This window comes from Saimiri boliviensis, chromosome 1, assembly GCF_048565385.1.
Source record: "Saimiri boliviensis isolate mSaiBol1 chromosome 1, mSaiBol1.pri, whole genome shotgun sequence".
In the NCBI taxonomy this organism is placed as follows: domain Eukaryota; kingdom Metazoa; phylum Chordata; class Mammalia; order Primates; family Cebidae; genus Saimiri; species Saimiri boliviensis.
The window spans coordinates 300,922,029-300,937,300 of record NC_133449.1 but is presented as its reverse complement, the minus strand read 5'-3'; positions in this window follow the sequence as shown (position 1 = coordinate 300,937,300).

Here is a 15,272-nt window from a genome sequence, read left to right as displayed (position 1 = left end):
CCGGATGCAATCTCTCTCCTCTGCCTGATGACTTTCAGGTTTGCGAGGAGTGGCCGTCCCTGGAGCTCAGCTACGCTGGGGAAGCTGGGCCTCCAGTCACATGGAGCAGGTGCAGACAGGCTTGTACCAGAAGAGGTCGGCTGTCATGTCCCGTTCCCACCACTGCCCACAAGTGGTGGGGCCAGGCCTGGGGTCCCAGCACACCTGTCCCACCAGCCACTGCCCATGGTGAGCTCAGGGAGGTGGGTGAGACGGATGGAGCTGGCCTGGGAGGCTTCTGCTTCCTCCCCCAATGCCACCGTCGTCCCCAGGAGGTCTAGGAGTTCGAGACCAGCCTGGCCAACATGGGGAAACCCTGTCTCTGCTAAAAGTACCAAAATTAGCCGGGGTGGTGCATGCCTGCAATCCCGGCTACTCGGGAGTCTGAGGCAGGAGATTCGCTCGAACCAAGGAGCCAGAGGTTGCAGTGAGCCGAGATCGCGCCACTGCACTCCAGCCTGGGCGACAGCGAGATTCGGTTTCAAACGCAAACAAGAACGAAGCCGGTGCCCATCACGGTGACTCCCGTTTCCCTCATCCCCCGTCACTGGCAACCGTGAGTGGACAAAAAAAATCCCCAGTGGGCAGATGTTGAGGTCCTGGGTGCTGGAGCAGAGGAGCCTGATGATGGGGACGCGCACACCCATCACCCCCTCTGATGGGCAGAAAGAAACCAGTGCAATCCTTTCCCTGGCTCTCAGCCCTTCCAGGACTTCTCGCTGGTGCGGAATTCTACCGTACCGTACGCCTTGTCTCCATCCCGGCCCGGTGTTAGCCCTGAGGATAAGGGTGTCCGGCAGGGACGCTTCCTGCTCCCCACAGTGATCTTATGGTACTGAGCCAAGGGGACGCCCTGGCAGGGGGGCTTCCGGAACCAGGTGGCCTTCGCCAAGCCCATCTGCACCGTGTGTCTCTGCAGGCTCCCAGGCAGCATCAGGGTCTGTCTGGCCCGAGGGGAGGTGGAGAGTCCAGGACCTCCGAACACGGGCAGGTGAGCCCTGAGACGTGTGGACTGCAGGCCAAGCCCATCTTCCGGGGAGAGCAGAGAGAGTGGCACTGTGCCCACCTGGGTGGCGGCCCCTCTGCACAAGCCGTATCAGAAGAGGCATGGCTCCACCCCCAGCCTCTGCGATTAGGAACCCAGATGAACTCAGCTGTGCAGCGTCAGGCACCCCTCAGCGGCTCAGAACCTCGGGTCTGTCCAGCATGCATTTTGCTCTTAATAAAATGTGGTGGTTTTTAACCCCTGCGATCCAGAGCTCGTCTGCTCAGGTGAGGTCCCACAGAACATTCTCTGTCTCCCGACTCCTCCGTGAGACTGAAGGGGCGGCCGCCAGGGAGAGAAGGTAGCTCTGGGGCTGAGCCCTGTGTGCAGCTGAGGCCGTGAGGCCTGGCGTGGCCCACAGGGTTGGGAAACAAGGGGGAGTAACTGACCACTGGAATCCCAAGGGGGGACTTGTCTTCAGTGAAGTTCCTGGACGTTCTAAGCATTAACATTAAAGAGGCAATTTCTGCTGGGAGAAAACCGTTTAACGCCGAGTGTCCACGGGCTTGCGGGAGAGAAGTCCAGGGTGGAAGCCCCGGAGGCAGCAAAGCGCAGCTCTCCGGCCAACGCTGCTGCAGCCGGGAGCCCCCCGCACTTACAGGGACGAGCGGGTGGCCAGGCCACCAGGCAGGGAAGGAACGGCTTGTGTAGAAGAGGAGCTGATGTTTTTCAGTGCGTTCCCACTTGGGCCATATCTACGGACACTTGAAAACCCAGGAGAGAGAACAGGACGGTTCCATCCCACAGAGCAGCGCGGTTATTCGGCACGTACTGCATGTCCCGAGGAAGACGGGGTCCCTGTTCTCTGGAACCGTGCCACCTGCTCAGCAACTCTGAGTTACCAGGGGTGGTAGGGAACGGGCAGGGTTTCTGCCGTTCCCAGACTCTGAGGACCGACGGTTGATGGCAGGGCCTGGGCCCCATCAGCTGTTTGCCCTGAGGACCCCGTCTGTCCCAGGATCTCATGGAGGAGAATCCTGGGTTTGGGGTCTGTTGTTCGGATGAAGAAGACGACCCCAGATCATGAGGCCCAGCTGAGCAGCTGGGTGGGCACAGAGCCACCGCTGGTCCTCGTCCAGGTTGTCCTGAGGAGACTGTTTCCAGGGTGAGTGCAGAGTGGACAGTCCACCCTCTGCTCTTAGAGAAACAGCCAGGAGGAGAAGGCCACAGTCCAACCTCCACCCCCACTTCCTGAGTGTCCGCCAGCACGGTGGGCTCTGCGGTCATTTCCAGAAGAGCTTGTGCAAGCAGGAAGCAGCTGGACGGCAGCGGCCTCCGAAAACCCATCTCCATTCTTCGGACTTGGTGGATAGAGAGCGTCGGAGTTGAGCCAACCCTGCCTCTCAGGTTGCCCAGTGTGGGAGAGATAGGGGGTCTGGAGCGACAGGTGACACCGGTTCAGCGGGCCAGTGGGTCGTGCCCTCGTGGCGCTTGGTCCCAAAGGCTGAACCATGTCTGCGAATTGCACAGAGATCCTTACACAGCGAGAAGCTTTTATAAATGGGAGGTGCCTGCAGACCCCAGGGGAGAAGGGGAGAGGAGAGGAGGGAAGAGAGAGAGAGAGAGAAAGAGAGACCAGGGGAGGGAGGAGGAGGGGAGGGCACACCGAGGGGAGGGGAGCAGGGAGCGCCTGGCAGGGCTGACGCCCATTCTCACCCAGGAGCAAGGCAGGACCAGCTCCCAGGGTGGCCTTCTGTTAGGGTTGATCCTGCTCCATAAAAGGCCATGGAGGCAGGACCTGCCACAGAATTTCCAGGACCCAGGGCAAGATGTACGTGTGGGGCCCCTTGTTCAAAAGCTAAGAATTTTAAGACAGCAACAGCAGAGCATGAAACCAAGCCCAGGGCCCAGGAAGTGGGTGTTACATGCAGAGGGCAGCAGAGCCCTCGAAGATGCAGCAGCACCTACCCCTGTGACAGGCCTGGGGTGTGCTGTGTACATGCGTGTGAATACGTGTGTGCGCGTTTGGAGGCAGGCGTGTGGAGGACTGTCATCAGGTGCAAGCCTCTTCTGCCTCAGGGGACCCTGGGCTCACCCAGACCCTTGGGGAGACACGGTGAGGGCCCCACATCGGGCTCTTCAGGCCCCATCCACCTCCCAGTGGCCAGAGGCCCACACTGTCCACGGCCACATCCACACAGTGCTCAGAGTCCGTGCAGGGTCCTGCCCATCGGGTGGGCCTGAGGCTTCAGGAAACAGACGTGGCCGCCCATGGGCAGGTGGCCTTCAAGTCAACAGCCATGAGGAGGCCTCAAGAGAAGGCTGCCTGGCACCCTCTCATCTGGGACAACTGGTCTGGCCCAACCAAGAAAGAGCCAGAACTTGAGGCTGCCTCCGGCCAGTGGCTCTGTGGGTGCCAGAGGCTGGGGGCCCCACCATGCTCTCTCCTGGGAGGGGCGAGTTGGGCCAGCCAGCTTCACTGGGGCCGCCTGACCGGGCTGCACGCTTGCCCCTTCCACTTCCCGCAGCCTTCTGGAGGGAATCGTCAGAAAGAACGCCGCTTCCTACACCATGCCCCCCTGGCCTGGGGCACTGAAAAGCTGGGAGCTAGTGTGGTCATGGTCCCCTTCTGCAGCCCAAAGTTGGAGGCTGGTCTCTAAGGAGACAGTCGGCGCCTGGGTGGCTGGCAGGTGGGCTGTCTGCAGGAGGAAAGCTCCATGGGCTCGGACCTGCCTGCTGGGCATTGCTGGGAAGGCCACGCAGACTCTCAGGGCCTGCATCTCCATTCGGGGGCAACTGTACCCACCCTCATCGCCCCCCCTCCAACTGGCTGTCCTTACCTCCAGCCCGCAGGCCCACTCTAAGCCAGCTCTACTTCGGGTGCAAAGGGCCGCCGGTCCTGGCCCGGCTTCCACATGCGAATACCCTGTGCTCTGGACAGCCAGGACCTGCTGCCACCTGCTTGCTGGGGCGGTGAGCACCCTCAGGCATACCTGTTCATCACTCGCAGGTGCCCAGCCCTGTGCTTACCCCACACCACACGCACACAGTGCCTTCTGGAGGCCACGAATCATTTCTCTCAGCAAAGGAGTCAGAGGGAATGGACCACCACCCCATCCTGCGGAGGTTGTGGGCTCCAGGGGAGCAGAGGCAGCTGAGGACACGGGCCATGGCGGGTCCCTGGCTACCCTGTAGCACCGCCTGGGGGCCCAGCAGTGGGCGGGGTGCTTGGGACACCACTGGGCAGGCATCACCCACACCTACATGGTGGTGTAGCCCATTCCAGTGGCAAAGATCCCCTGATCACACAATTAAATAAGAATGTACTTTTAAAAAATTTTTTATTATGTAGAGTGTTAAGCTTCTGTAAATAAAAAACACAGAGCCGGGCAGGGTGGTTCACGCCTGTGATCCCAACACATTGGGAAGCCAAGGTGGGCAGATCATCTGAGGTCGGGAGACCAGCCTGGCCAACATGGCGAAACCCTGTCTCTACTCAACACACAAAAATTAGCCGAGCGTGGTGGCATGTGCCTGTAGTCCCAGCTGCTCGGGAGGCTGAGAGAGAATTGCTTGAACTCAGGAGGCGGAGGTTGCAGCGAACGGAGACTGCGCCACCGTACTCCCCACTGCGCGACAGAGTGAGACTCTATCTCAAAAAAAAAGACATCCGAAAACAAATAAATGTAATAGCAAACTGGGTGAATGTTTGCGGCAAAATTACAGAGAAAACATATCCCTCACAGAGGAAAAGCTCTTCCAATCAAGAAAACACCACCGTCGTAAAGAGAAATGTAACCACAGGCATTCAACACAGACACCAACCTTGCCCACGCCGAAGAAAAACGCTGAAACCATCATGAGACTTCATTTTTCAGCCTCCTGCGGTTTGGAAAGGCAACAAGCTTGCCCCTGTGTGGCTGGTGGGCACGTGAGCTGGCAACAGCTTTCTGCGCGGCTGCCCCTCTAAGAACGAAACGGCTCCATCCCTCTGCCGGGGAGGCTCGGGGATCAGTTAGAAAGGTGGACAGGAGCCTTACCTGCAGAGGCAGCCGTTTGAGGGGCGGGAGTGGAGAAACCCACGCCCTACGTTTGTACCCCGGAGCGCCGGGCAGAAGCGTCAATTGCACTTTTAAAGAATATTTGAACATTGAGAAATAAAAATACAGTCCCAAGACCTCCAGCTGACTAAACGAACCCTCCCTTGGCCAAGGCGACTCCAGAGAAACCTTAAACACGGGCTTCCCGGCCACGATGGGGAGGGATGCCGGGCGGGCCTCTGGATGCCCCCACCCCAACCGCTGCCTTTTTTCCTCCTCAGCGTAAACAGAGAACAGCCCTCCTGAGAGATTTGCCAGATGCCCCACCCTCGTGCGGTTCTGACACAGCCACCAGCCAGCACTGGTCCCCGATGAGAGACCCCAGCGGAGGGCTGGCTCTGGCTGGTTTAGAGGCTGCCTGCGGAGGTCTCTGCGTCCTTCCTTCCACCTCTTGCCGTACCAACGCAGTGAAACGTCAGGTCACCACCCCAGAGTGAACACGGGACACATGCAGCACACACGTGAGCTCTCCATGCATGCGTGCCCCTCACCCCCGCTGAGTTCTCACAGCGCCTCCTGCCACCTCTCGGCCACCCTTCACACCCCCAGAGTCCCTGCTCGTGGCTTAGGGTGGAGCCCACGCCTCCCGGCCCTTGGACCGCGGCTTGTAGGCTGCGACCCTGTGGAGGAACAAACCTCTCCCTGCCACGAGTATGAATCTCACGAATCTTCAGTTGACAACATGTAAGGAAATGAGCATGTCATGACTTTCAGTAAAATAAGTAGGAAACAAAACTGCAGATAATTAGGTGATTATCGTGGGAGACGGGACTCTGTAGGTGGGGGAGGGAATTTTTATTTTCCTCTTCCTATTTTTCCACATTTTCTAATTTTTAACAATGATCATACGGTACTTTCATAACAAGGAAAAATAATAAGCATTTTATTTTATAAAACCACAATCTGGAAAGAGTAATTGTGATAAATGTGTGAGTGGATTTTCCATAGCAGTGAGAATGGGCGAGGTGTCCACACAGCAGGCACAGCTGCTGGTACCGGGCGTGGCTTTGGCTCCTCTCCCAGTGGAGGTCTGAGGTGGCCCTGGGTCATCTGCCCTCACCTGGTCCGGGGCAACAGGGGCCAGGGTGGGAGAGGCAGCAGGCCCAGGACGGGGCACAGTCCACGGGCCCCGCTGGATCAAGGCAGTGCCCTCCACCGCACCGGTGCTGGAGGAGATGGCCGCTCTGGCCCAGCTCTGCCCAGCACACGAGCCCTGGTGTTGCCTCCGAGGCATCCGACAGGTCCTCACCTCACCCCCTGCCCCAGTTACTGATGTTCTTCTTATCAGAGAACCATTCCATATGGCCATGTTTTCGATAACAGCTTGAGTCCGTCTCCCTTGACTGTGATAGCTCAGAAGATGGGTGATCAGAGCGAGAAGAGGAAGTGGGGAGGGGGCTGTGGGAGGGCGTTTCCTGGCACGGTTCCTGCTGGTTCAGACCCAGTCCAATTCCCCGAACCCATGTTCTGGAATGTCTGCCACAAGATAAGGAAGCGGCTCCCAGCCACGTGGGCGAGGCCACGAGTGCTCTCTCCTCACGGCCGGGCTCCCACCAGGCACAGGACTTGTTCACAGAAGCAGCTTCTCAGGCAAACCACACGGCACTCCCAAGCCCTGCAGAAGTGCCTCCTCTCCAGCTCGCCCACGGAGCCACGGCTGTGGCCGCACTGGTGCTGGGGCAGCTTCACCCCGTGAGGGTGCCACTCCGTGGGCCGCCGGGAGGTTTACAGCACAGAGATCCAAACCTTCACCTCATACCACTCCATCTTAGCAGGCCCCCCGGTGGGGGCGTGGCCCTCGGCTCCCAGGAAGACCTCTTCTCCCACAGCACCTGCGGGGGGTGCCTGCCGTTGCCCCAGTCCTTCACCCATCCCAGTACCTGCCCCACGTCTGTGGCTTGGCAGGGAGTTTGCTGCTTATATTTTGTGACCTTCAGAAACCGACTGGGCCTTCTAAACACACAGTGGAATCTGATACCAGTGATGCACTGGAATGCTTTTTCCCCTGGTGACAACCTTTCCAAATATCCTACATTGGTTCAGTGGGGCCTTCCAGCAGCTGTCCCAACTCGGAGCCAGGCCTGCAGGCCCAGGGGCCAAGACAGAGGCCTTCCCCAGCAGCCTTGAACTTGGTTGGAGAGCACCATCCCTGTGTTTGCTGTGAGTGTGTAGGATGGTGTGTGTGTGGGCAGAGCCAGGACCATACAGCCCAGGGAGGCGTCAATCTATGGCATCCAGACAGTCTGCAAGGCCCAACAGGCTGCTCCCTTGGTGGGACAACCACCTCGTGTTACACATCCCCTAACAAGTCACTAAGCCTTGAGGTGAGGAGGCTTTCTGGAGCGTGAGCCCATTCTCCCAGATGCTGACTTGGATGGCCAACGACCCAGTCCTGCCTCAGCCATAGGCAGCCTCTTCCTTGGAATCCAAGCACATGGCTGTCACCTGTGCAGATGGTGGCAGAGACCTCAGGCTGCCACCTGAGGGAGAGAGTTGCAGGAATGCCTGGCTCCACTGCCCAGGGTGGGGAGGTCTGGCTCTCACATTCTGCAGAAAAGACTCTGTGTCCGCCTGGGGCCCTGTGTGGGTAGTGGGGTCAGGGACACCTCACTGCAATTCATTGTTCTGGCAGTGGGGTGGGAAGAGCCTCTTTTAGTAACTCCCAAAACTGCCACTGGAGAGAGGATCCTGGACATGACCAGCCAGACCCTCTGAGGTGAGAAAAGAAACCATAATACAAGGATTGCCGTGGCCGCTCTGCAAGCAACAGGCGTGACCCCGCAGGCACTGTTCAGACACCCAAGCAGGCCCCATTACCAAGAGAATCCCAGAAAGAGGGGGGACCCTCCAGCACCCAGCTCTACCAGCTCCACTCCACAGCTCACCCAAGACGGACATGGGGACTTCACACTGCGGTGTCCAGTTTTAACTAAACTGACTCCGCAGAAACTGGATCCGTGACTTTATAAGGCTTTTGCTGAGGAGCCCTGGGCTGCGAGGAACATTAACGGGGTAGGTGCACCCAGGCAAGGAGGCGGACGGACCCTCCAGCCTCTTGTGGTCTGGGTCTGCGCTGGGAAGTGGCCAGCAGGATGCGTCTCAGAGGCACGCTGGAGGTTTTTAGGTCCTGGCTTGGAGGGAGGACTATGCAATCCCCTCAGAGACCTGGGGATGGAGGGACTGGCCCCTTCCGGCCACCTGTGCTGAGCCCATCTGCTGCCTTGTAAGGGGCTCCTAAGGGCCAAGGGGTGGACGTCTCCTGGGCCACGCCCTGAACAGACACCACCCTTTCTGCTCCTTTGCAAAGATGACTCTCAGGATCAAAGAGCTGGTGGCCTGGTCCCTGCAGGAGGGAAGGGGGGGCCGGCTTCCTTCCCTGAGAGCTGCGGGAAGACGGCCCCCAGCTCAGGCCTTGGGAGGAATTCCCTGATCCTCGTGGTGAGTGCCGTGCCGGTCCCCCCATCTCTCTGGGGAAGAGGTGACAAATGCTGCTGAATTTCCCTGACTCAGCCACAGGCACTTACACATCCTTGTCACAACCTGGGCTGCAAATGCTGCACCACGCGTCCTCAGCATGAGTGAGCGCTGTCTGTCTGTAGGAGACGGAGGCACAGCCACCTCCGGGGGCCTGCCACCTGTGGATGCCCGTCAGGATAGAACTCGCAATCTGCCCTCCACTGCCTACCACGTGGTCCCTCAGTGTCCCCAGGCCTCCTCCCGCCAAGTACCCTCAGGCTTCTGTGCACACTGCAACCTCATCCTAATAACATTCATCATGTAGTGAAGACTTGAAGAAAAAGATGTTAAATGAGGGGATCCTTCCTCAAAGGAGAAAGCCCCTTTTGTGGGCTGAGAATTGGAGACTGAGGACTGGCTTGTTCCCTGAGTCCACGTCCACTGCTGCAAGGAAGATCCGCAGTGTGCTCCCAACCCCATCTGCCTGGCATCTGTGCCTGGGCACCGGGCAGCGGAAGTGGGTCCTTGTTGCCGGGACCCCAGGGAGTCGGGCCACAGAAAGGGCCCCCCCCAGAAGCGCTGCACAACCTGTTAAAAGGGCCGAGGCCCTGACTTGGAGGTAATGACAAAAGAAAAGTAAAAAAAAAATTTTAAAAAAGTGGAGTCTGAGGCCTCCATCTTGAAGATAAGTGGCTTTAGGCCAGGCACAGTGGCTCACACCTGTAATCCCAGCACTTTGGGAGGCTGAGGCGGGCGGATCACTGGAAGTCAGGAGTTCAAGACCAGGCTGGCCAACATGGTGAAACCCGGTCTCTACTAAAAAACAAAAACAAAAAAATTGCCGGGTGTGGTGTTGCACACCTATAATCTAAGCTATTCTAGCGGCTGAGGCAGGAGATCGCTTAAACCCAGGAGGCAGAGGTTGCAGTGAGCCGAGATCGCACCACTGCACTCCAGCCTGGGCGATAGAGGGAGACTCCATCTCAAAAAAAAAAAAAAAAAAAAAAAAGTAAGTGGGATAAGTGGCTTTGTGAGCCTAGGGCAGGGGACTGTCCTGGGTGGCTATGAGGCAGTAGAACCAGCTTACCTGTCCCTGGAAACTTGGGACTTGGGCAGCTAACCATAGCTGTGTCTCAGCACTGCCCCAGGAACTGGGGACCCTAGGTGGGGAGTGGACAGGGGCACCTTCCTTCCTTCTCAGGGCTGATGGGCACACATGTAGCGCCTTCTGCATGCACCCAGGGTGGAAGGCAGGGCACTCAGGGGTGGCAGCAGGTGTCCCAGCAGGAGGGAGGGCTCACCCTGGTGACAACCATCAGGACAAAGTCTGGCATTGCATGCCCAGGCTGGAAACAGGGAAGCCCTTGGGCCAGACCACAGAGGGGTGTCTCGAGGCTCACCAGCTGGTGGGGACATCCCTCAGGGGGCATTCACTGCACACCCACCGACAACACCCACCAAGGCATTCAGATTCTTCCAGAAGCAGCTCAGAACCACACAGGGAAGATGGCAGTGCAGTGGAGAAGCAGGCCCCAAGGCTGACCACGCTGAGCTGAGGGCAGCAGCTCACTGCTGATTCACTCTCATTTCCAACCGGGAGAGGCTTTCCTCCAAGCCAGAGCTGATAAGATACAAACACTAAGACGAAAAGTCCCCAGGTTGGCACAAGATAAGTATCACTAAATTACAGTGAGTGTTTAGGTGGAGAAGACCTCAGTGATCATAATTGACTCCCACACACATTTCTCGGGAGCTGGGCTTCCTCCACTACTCACTCAGATTCCAGGGTTATTTTAAAAATCACAGCCAGGCTCAGTGGCTCATACCTGTAATCCCAGCACTTTGGGAGGCTGAGACAGGAGGATCACTGGAGGTCAGGAGTTTGAGATCAACCTGGCTGACACAGTGAAACCTGTCTCTACTAAAAATACAAAAATTAGCCTGGCGTGGTGGTGCACACCTGTAGTCCCAGCTACTCGGGAGGCTGAGGCAGGAGAATCACTTGAACCCAGGAAGCGGAGGCTGCAGTGAGTCAAGATCACACCTCTGCACTCCAGCCTGGGTGAGAGAGTGAGACTTCGTCTCAAAACGACAAACAAATAGCACACACGGGACTCCAGGAAGGCGGCCTCTCACATCACTGCCATCTGCCGGGCTACATGTGATGGCTGTGTTTCGCAGGTGCATGGGTGTGTACGCCCAGGTGAGCTTCGACCCGAGGAGCCAGGAGCTCAGGGCTTCCCTCTTGCCCACGAATTGTGCCTTCCACCTGCCCCTGCTGCCCAGCTTGCAAGGCCCTTTTACAGACCTTACTTTATTTTGACTGTGATAAAAACCAGAAAAAAACCCAAAAAACAAATGCATACAAAATTGGGTGCGTTTTTTTCCTTCTGGGTTTCTAATCACAAATTTGCATGAAAGATTTGCACAAATATTTACCTGAAACTGAAAGAGGTGTTTCCCCAACCATAAATCGTGGCCAGTGTGGATCTCTTTGAAGCAATTTCCCTTGAGAAGCGCATGGTTATTAAATTTAATAGTCGATGCAGATGATTCACCTTTTGGACACAGTCAGAATGATGGCTGAGGATAAATACAGAATTATCCTTCTAAGTATCCAGTGGTCTGGCAACCTTCCAGGTGTGCCAGGAAACAGGTGTGCCTGCTTCAGATCCACCTCCCTTTTAATAGTTTTAACAGCCAATGTACCAGAGGTGATACCACAACGAACCTGTGATTCAGAATCAGTGTCGTGGCAGCACAGTGGGGAGTGCGGGGAGCAGCTGAAATGCCAGGCACGTGCGTGTGGCGGCCACATGAACTTCTCGTTCACGCCTTAGAAGGGAGTCTGTAAATGCCAAAGCCCAGGCGGCAGCGTTCAGTATCGTAAAGACACCCGCTGTGTGGCAGGCGTGGGGCGAGAGCCACTCCTCCTGATCAAGGAGCTGTAGGACCCTGCTCCGGTTCTTGCGGAAGGCTGCCCTCAGACCGGCAATCCACCTTGGGGACTGTGAACCTCATCAGCTCTTGTTACTGTGCTGCTCGAAAAGCATCTTCCCATAGAAGCCACTGGAAGCTGCCAGAAGGTGGCGGTAACCCTGACAGCGCTGTCACTGCTATGTGACTTAAAGCATCCCCCCATAAATCTTCCTTAGAAGTAGTTTCCCATAGGCAGAAGTATTGCACACGGCACCCTCTTCACTGCGCACGGCCCACCTTCAAGCCTCGGCGACCTAATGGGGGTGGACCCCATGTTTTATTGCTCACGACCCTATCACTGTCCTTAAAGATGATTCCACTCACTGCGCTGCCCCCAACCTATACACAATAAATACTCAGGCTTCTGGACATTCGGGGCCTCGCCTGACTCCGCTCATGGGTGGCGTGGCCCCCGAGCCCAGCTGCGTTTTCTTTGTACTTCTGTGTCCTGCCTCTTTATTTCTCGGATCCGGCACCTCAGCACAGCGTAAGGCTCACCCACGACCCTGCGGGCCCTCAGCCCTACAGGCCACGCCAGGCCTTCCAGACATGCTGCACCGTGACATCACGCCGCAGACACCCAGCAACAGAGGACGCCCCTCACTCCACAGACGCCCCTCACACGGGGACGTCCTGACACAGGGACACACCTCACACGGGGACACACCTCACACAGGGACGCCTCTCACACGGGGACACACCTCACACAGGGACGCCTCTCACACGGGGACACACCTCACAAAGTGACACACCTCACACAGGGACGCACCTCACACGGGGACGCCCCTCACACGGGGACGCCCTGACACAGGGACACACCTCACACGGGGACGCCCCTCACACGGGGACGCCCCTCACACGGGGACGCACCTCACACGGGGACGCCTCTCACGGGGACGCACCTCACACGGGGACGCCTCTCACACGGGGACGCACCTCACACGGGGACGCCTCTCACACGGGGACGCACCTGACACGGGGACGCACCTGACACGGGGACGCCCCTCACACGGGGACGCCCCTCACACGGGGACGCACCTGACACGGGGACGCCTCTCACACGGGGACGCACCTGACACAGGGACGAGCCCGGCTCTCAGAACCGTGGCGTCGCGATGGGAGCGGGTGAGGCCGGGGAGACTCCGGAGTCTGTCGCGTTCCGAGCCTGGGGTCCCGGGATGCTCCCAGTGGGGACCCGGCGGCGCCCGCCCACCGGCGCGCTCAGATCCGAGCCCCAGACTGGATGGCGTGGGCCTCGGGGGTCCAGGCTTCTCTGCGGGCCCGGGCAGTCTGGAGGCCCGTGTCCCTTGCTCTGGTGGCCGTGGGCGCCCCTGGGTCCCCCTGGGCTGTCCCCACGCGCACTGGCCTGCCCCGGGCGGCGACAGCTCCCGCCAGAGGGTCCCAGCCCCCTCGGGCGGACGCAGAAAGAAAGGCGAGGGCACGGCCGTGGCACCTGGGGACCGGGTGAGGTCCCTGCAGGGCTTCTCGGCAGAGCCCCCGTCCCCTGGAGGAGGCAGGCAGGTGTCTGCCCCGCAGACGCCCCAGGAGAGGACACCCAAGCTGGCGTCCGGTCAGGATGGCGTCCAGCCACCCGCACAGGCCCCACGGCCTCCAGGGAACGGAGATGGGTGCTCACGGCAGCCCCACTGAGGCAGCACCAGGAAGGCATGGTGGGTCCCCAACGGGCCCGCAGAGGGCAAAGGCCTGGGTGCGCTGGAAAGGAAGGCCAAGGTGGGCAGAGGGAAGCCCTCCTTCGTGGAATGGCGGAGGCGACCAGGCTGCCCTGTAACGCAGACATCTTAAGGGGCTCGGGGATTGTGAACTGGCCTGGGGGTGGGGTCTCAGGGCCTGGAGCTGGTGACTCGGGCTCTGGAGCGACCCCAGGCGGGCTGTGCCCCCCCCAGAGATGGTACAGGGTGGGGGAAGAGTACAGTGGACGTTAGGGACATAGGGGCCACTTAGGGTTGCCGTTTGAGCTGAGAGTGGGGTCCATATTCAGCTCTGCAGTGCCCCCAACCCCCACTGTGGGGTCCCCCAGGCAGAATACCCTGAGGACACTCGGGAGGTGAGGGTCAGGTGTGTCCTGCCGGGCGGGAGCTCTGGACCGTCTGGGAAGGAATGGGTGAATCGACTGCTCTCACTCCCCAGCTCCTGCCCAGAGGAGCCCTGGGGGATCCCATCCCTCCGCCTGAGAGGACTCAGGACTCTCAAGACACTGAGCCCATATAGAAGGAGGTACACAGCCCTGATCTGCCAGCCAGTGGGCTGAGGGTCAAGCCGTGAGCCTCGTGAGCTGGCGGCGTCCTGTGTCGGACACATGGAGACGCTCTGTACTTTAATGGGTGACTTGTATCTCAATAAAGCTTTTAAAGAATAAATGTAAAATCTTTGCCTGGTAACCCAAGTTCACTGGAACGCACAGGAGTTTCTGCTATTTGGACTCTGCCTGTGCCCAGTTCCAGCTGACAAGGCGGGTGCAAGGGCACAGCAGGCAGCGCAGGCCCAGCCTCACGGGCTCCTCCAGCCTGGGTGCTCTGTGGCGTGTGGTGTTGGTGCCATGGGTGCCCCCACTCCATCTGCCCTCTCAGGACACTTCCTCCCCAGTCCCCTTGACATCTGCATTGAACAAGGACTGTCAGCCAGCAGAGGAGTGAGACCCAATGGCCCTTCCCCACCTGGCTGGGGCACTTCAGCCAACCTCCCACAGTGGGACCTCCCCAGGGTCTCGGGAGGAGGGGCCACGCGTGTGTGAGGCAAGGCTCCCAGCCACGCAGGGGTCACGAGCCCACCAGCAGATCTTCACCCGGGGCAGCTCACCAGTCCTCAGGTCGGGGCGGGACCTGGAGTTGTGGAATAGAGCTGCAATCCTCAGGCTGCGCTGCTTGGCCCGACGTGTAGTAACAGCACTACTGTGTCACACACTCAGTAGGACCCTGAGACCACAGGAGATGATGTCGTTACTTCCTAAGTTGGGAGTTAAAGACCACATGGGGTAGTGCGAGGGAGAGGGGAGGGGCTGGAAGAGCCTGGGAGGGAGGCCCCAGCCTTGAAGCTGGATGCCCGGATGCCACACCCAAGGGCACTCCCAGCCCATCCCAGGCAGGGCCTGGCCGGATGCAGCCTTCTTCCGAGGGCCAGAGCTGCCCGCCTGCAGGAAGCGGCCCCTCCACCGCGGCTCCTCAGCGGCTGTTGGGAATGGGTCTCAGGCAGGACCACTCCTAGCAGGGTCTGTGCACCCTTGTTCACGCGCTCACCTGCAGCTCAGGTCCTGCGGACAGTGATTGGGGTGAAAGGGCTTGGCTGGGTGTCACCTCCAGAGGTGCAGGTCAGTTCCAGGAGCAAGCTGGGGTTCCGGAAGGAGGGGAGGGAAGACCTTCCTGTGAAGGTCAATAGGGAAGAGAGCCCTGGGTGCCTAGCCAGGGTAGGAGGCAGGGAGGGGGTCCAGGGCAGGGTCCTGGGGGAGGGGTCTCCAGAGCCACCGGGTGGAGCTTGAGATGAGGCCAGGGCGGGAGCTCAGGCTGCTGAGTTTGGACACGTGGAGAAGGCAGCGCAGCTGGCCTGGCCGGAGGCTCCCGGGAGGCTCCCACACCTTCAAGGCACAGGCTGGCGGAGACCCTGCCCAAACCGAGGGCGAAGCAAGGGGGTGCAGTGCCCCTCCAGCTGCCGAGAGGCAATGATCGTCCTTCATCCATGTGGGGCGCCGCGGGAGGGCG